A 6,000-nucleotide genomic window follows, 5' to 3' on the forward strand; every position below is an offset into this window, starting at 1 on the left:
ATCTATTTTGTATATATCTTGCTAAAAACATTATATTAATACTTTTTTTTTTTTTCATTTTTTTTTTATAAAATTATTCACACTAAGTTAAATTTGATTCAGTTTGATCTATTTTGTATATATCTTGCTAAAAACATTATATTAATACATATTAATTTATTAATTGTTTAAATATGATATTGTTATAAACATAATATCATTTCTACAATTATAAAATTATATCAATATAATTTATACATTACAAAACTATTTTGTTTTCATATATAGATGAACATCCCATCATCATGCCAATTTGTTAGGATATAAAAGAACATTCTAGTACACAAGATATTTCACTATAGAATACATAAAGTTTGAGACTTGACAATAACTATACTTGAGTAAACATAAATTGAAATATATTTTTAAAGCATAAATATATGTATACAATTGTACAAGAGATCACAACAAAAATAACTAACCCATCAACCAAAGATCCCCAAGAATTCACCACTTATGAATGCATACATTTCAATCTACATAAACTAATCATATAAGGTTCATTTTATTAATCCTACTAGCATTACAATCGATCTTCATTTCAAAGCCACAATACTAGTTCCTAATTGATTAAGCCATACAAGTTCATTACCTTTTAAAATGTATAACAATATAAAATATCATCTAGATATACTCAAAGGTGAAAGATGTTAGATCAGTATTAATTGGGGAAGGTGCGAAACCCAATAGTGTATCCAAATATCCAATTTGCACCCCTAGAATACAAGAAAAACAATCCACTATTTGTCGTATGATAATTTAGGGATAGTCCTTGTACGGGCCAGAATCATCTACCATACAAGCATTCTCCACGAACCATATGAATCCATGTCAAAGTCATATGAGACAATGCTTCCTTGTACAAGTAGATGCATTGTCATATGATGAAGTGCATTAGTCATACGACAAAATTCTCTGTCGCGTGACCTCATAAGATAGCAATCAAAACATAAAAATTAGAATTAAACTTGATTAATCTCCACATAGAGTACTCAATATATGTATCTTGAGGGATAGATACTCACTAGCATTAATAAGGATCAATATGTCTAACTTATTAAACCATGGACTAAACATCTACACTAAGTCATAATAAATGATGTCATGAGAAAATAATAAGCACTAGTACACATGTGCATCAAATAGTCCCAAGTAATCCATAAGTATCAAGCAATTTATTCAAGAAATCTAACATGTTATTCTACCAACATCATCTCTAATCATACCAATGGTAATAAAGCATCAAGTAAGGAATAAGATACAACATCAAGATAAAGTAACCAATAAGGTCCATCATCACATATCATGATATTGTTTATGCATAACAGGAAAGTATAAACAACAAGGAACATACTTTGGATGATCGAAGAACCTATGAAAACATCAAGCTCTTTCTTTGATTGGAAGATGATCATCTTTGTACGCTAGTCCCTAGCAGTGGTATATGTAGCTATGCCTCCCAACCACGTAGTTCCCTTAGGCCCACGCCTGCCTTGTTGATGGATATAGTGACCCAAACATAGTCACGTAAGACAAAGCATACCAGGCTTACACACATGCCAATCAGTGCATGACAAGAACTTAGTGATTATAAAGATAATATCGTACATTAGGTAATTGTTCATACACTTTATAGGATAACTATTTACGAACTCTACTCAAGAGTAATCCACTTGGCATTGACAAGCCCAAGGCACATCTAGTATGCTCAACTCCTCTTAGGAGGCCACATACTTGGCATGGCTTAACTCGAAAAGGAGGCATCATGTCGTGTCCTCGCACCAACTTCTATAGAAGATTGGATATAGTCACCAAAGCCTCGCACCAACTCCCTCAGGACACTTAGAGAACATATAGATATTTACTTATATTATCATTAAATTTCGTTACCCATTTATTAATTTTGGTCATCACTTGTTTAAACCTCTTCACATTAACTTGTGGTCCACTTTTGTGTTGGACTACACAAGAGAAGCCACTCCACATGTGCACTCTATATACGCATGCTCATCACATGATGAGTGCCCATAGGCAACACAAGTTCCCAACCTAACCCTGAAGTGAACAATTTCTCAACCAACCTATATTTGTGAGTTTGGGTCTCACAAGATCCCATCATACACATGTACACATGCTTATGTGTGGGCACAACCATCTTCATGAATATAATTAAATAATACCAATGTAAGGATTAGGTGTGTAAAATGCAAAAGAAATCACCAAGTATCACAAACTCACTCAACTGACCTAAATCTACGAGTATGGATTTGACTATCCATAAAGTAAAACAATGAGAGGAAAAGAAACATGGAATACAATCCATCTCCACAATCTAAACAAATGCTGCCAAAATCTTAACAAAATATGGATGACTTACAAAACAAGGCAAGTGTAAAATGCCCAAAATTATAACCTCTTAGATCTCAATGAAATAGAAAACCCATTTCCAAAATGTAGTCAAATGACTAAGGGTCCAATAAAATTCACAAACCAAGTTCATTAAAGCCAACTTAAAAACAAAACCTTAGATCAAGAAAGAAAATAACTTAGAATGTCCTCTAATCATTTTGACTCCACAATTCTAATCATTATAGGAAAGGATACTAAATCAAAACTGTAATTAAGACAAACAAGGCAACATACAAAAAACCAAATATCAAATTATATTTGAGGTACAAGGTCTTAGAAAAATCTCATCAGAATAACAGTCCCAAAGTTTACACTCCCAAAAACCTACAATAAAGAAATGCTCATTGTACACTAGAAAGTGTGTCACACTCTAAACCCTTCTATCCAAACGATTCCATGAGTTTGGAATGCTTGGATGCCGGCTTAGAGCTCCCTATCCACGGAGTGCAAGAGAGTATATTTCAAGAATAAGAAGGCTCTCAGATGAGCCTTATAGATACTCTTCTTGCTAGTAAACCATGCAATGGGAGGTTCCAAAGACAAGATGCAAGAATGCAAATGTCCCAAGGAGTTCCTCAAGAATGCAATGCAAATGAAGATTAAGCTAGAATGAGATGCAAAGTGGAGCTATACTAAAACATGTATGAGAATGTTACAATACCATTATTAAGCTATGTGAGATTAAGCTACATGTAAAAATGAAAGCTAAGCTAAGCTAGAATGCCATGAGGCCATGGATGAGAGAATGTAGACAAGAAATAGAAGTTCTCCACAAAGCTCCAAAGAAACCTGTTAGAAAACCTTCAGCATAACAATATTCAAAATGAGGATTGGATTGAGGGGGAAAGCTCTCTCCCTTTTAAAGTTGTACGGACGGTAGAGATCAAGATGAAGATGGTGGATGATCAATGGTGGAATTTGAAAAGAGGAGTGATCCATGTGCACACACAAGTCAACCAATAGAATATAAGTTGACTTGTCATATAAGACAAAAGTCACAAAGCCTTTTCTTTTAACTGCAAAATAGAAAAAGGACTTTATGTGTGCACTTTAAGTGGGTTAGAAGAATGGGGTCTTTTATTTAATTAAAAGGGGACATGTTCTTTTAATCAAATAATGAACTTAGGATAGCATAGTCAAACTATAGGTTATAATCAAATAAATTGATTATTAGCAATTTGGTATAGATAAATGATTAAATTAATTTAGCCAAAATGTTGAAAAGGAGGCTAATAGTCTAGATGACCATTTTTAGGTGATTACATTTGCCCCTCTTTGACTAATGTGTGATCGATCTGGGAACACATTATGTCAAAGAAAATCGAAGCCAAGTAGGTGATGATAGATATAGATATTTGATTCCAAAGAATGAAATGCAGAAATAGATAGCAAGTCCTGAATGCACAGCCTGATAGCGTAGTACTGAACATTAAGAAGATGATGTTAGGATCCGAAAAGAATTCTAACATCTAGCAAAGCAAATAGATCGAGAGCAAGTGATAAGGTCAAACAAATGCTCCTAAGAAATAGATAGCTGTAACAATTAGCAATAGAGCATTTCTGCCCCCTCAGGATTGAAATCGAAATGAGGTAAGAGGAAGCAGAAAGTAGCTAGACATGAGAAAATTGAGATATAGCAATGTCTGATATGATAGATAAATGATTAGAACCCAAGAATGACTATAAGAAACTGATAAAATGCCCCAGTTTGACTAGAGTTGACCTTGAAGGATATAGCATAAAAATTAGGTCAAAACGAGTAGAAAAGTGATTTTAGACATGAAACAGTGAATTGAAGTAGATATGAAGTATGAAAATGATGAAGAAATGAAGACGCCTCAATGATGATTCAGAGATTAGACCTCAAAAGGTCAGCTAACTGCTCAGAAGAAAGTAGAATTTTAAAAGACAATTTTGACCATCAAGATGAACTCGAATTTGGATTTCGATCCCGAAAATGAATCTAGGACATTGAAATTATTTAAGAGGTCAAAACTTTATATAATGTGATGATAAGATAGAAAAGAGATGAAGTGAAAGATTAAGAAGGTGAAAAGACATGAACAGGAAGAAAGTTAAAAAATATATGAAAGGAGTTAGCTGATATGTCCACAAAAAGATGAAGTGGGAGCTCTCCCCATATGCAAGAATGCAAGACTAAGCTAGAAAATGAACCTAAAATGCAAGCTAATATGAAAAGTGGTTTACCAGCAAGAAGTGCATAACATTTAGACTCTTAATTTCATCATTGAGCATTTATTAGGGACATCATGAGATCATACAACCATCACTAGTATAACTATGAGGATATGAATATGATTGATATCAGATAGGTATGTGGAAATCCAATCTAAGCATCAGAGACATGTAAGTCAAGATAACTACGCGATTAGAATCCCTAAGTTTAATTTAGCAAGATTACACCTGTATCAAGGCATAAGCGCCAGGATGATACATTTGTAAGTCAAAATGTTGAATAGGTCAAGCATAAATGCTTACAACACTATAGACAAACAAAGTATACCCACAAGTAGAAATCAAGAAAACATGTCCCATGCCCCCAGTCTTCTATTCAACGACATCCTTGAAAGACTATTAGGGAGGGAACACATGGCAAAGAAATCATCATAGACAGCACACAAAATAGATAAAGATCAGCATAGCTCAGTCGTTTAAGTGTTAAAGTGCATGTGTGTAAGTCACTTGGCCATTTCTTCAAGACTTGATTCTAATAGTGAGAAATATCGCGACATTGGAGACCGTAGGTAAACTATCTGAAAAGTGTTGAAAAACACTTAATGTCAAAGTGGGAGAAGTGTTGAGAAACATCGTTTTGTGAGTTGTCCAAGAAACCCTAATGCACAAGAATACCTCAATAGGCTAAGCAGTTGTGCCCCCAAGACGAGGACAAGAAACAATTCCAAGCTAGGAAATGTGTAGCAAAATAGGTGATTGAGACTGATAGACAGAGGTGCAAGGGTCTCAAGTAGCACCTGTTTCCAAATTTTCACCACTTGACATATTTTTTTAGGACTTTTTTCAATTTTTTTGTATTTTTGTATTTTTGGTTTTTATGGTGATACATCAAAGTGCCTATTGCTAGGTTTTCACTAAGAAGATCTTTTTTTCAAGACATTTTCTAGATTTTAGGATTTTTTCAGCATCATATATGATTTTTTGGATTTTTTAGAATAATTTAGAGATCACTAGTTCTCAAGCAAGATCACATCATTTTCTCTCAATGTCTAGCAAGGTATAGGACACGATGGAGAAAAAAGCCGATAGATAAGCAAAGATGCATAAGAAAGGAATGTGAAGCAAGTGAAAGTGATCCTCAAGGACTGACTCCTCAAGAGTATCCAAGCTAGGGAAAGAGGTGAAATAGTCATATGAAGCATGTTTTGGATAAGCAATGGAAGAAATGAGCAAGATAGCATGTAGGATAAGCAGTGAAGCCAACAAGTGAGATAGCATGAAGCATGTAGTCCAAAAGAGTAGACATGTCAAGAGACCTATGAGAACCATGTTTCATTTATTATGATCAAGATCAAG

The sequence above is a fragment of the Cupressus sempervirens genome, chromosome 4 (genome assembly GCF_028749045.1).
Source record: "Cupressus sempervirens isolate cs-2001-9-10 chromosome 4, ASM2874904v1, whole genome shotgun sequence".
Taxonomy (NCBI): domain Eukaryota; kingdom Viridiplantae; phylum Streptophyta; class Pinopsida; order Cupressales; family Cupressaceae; genus Cupressus; species Cupressus sempervirens.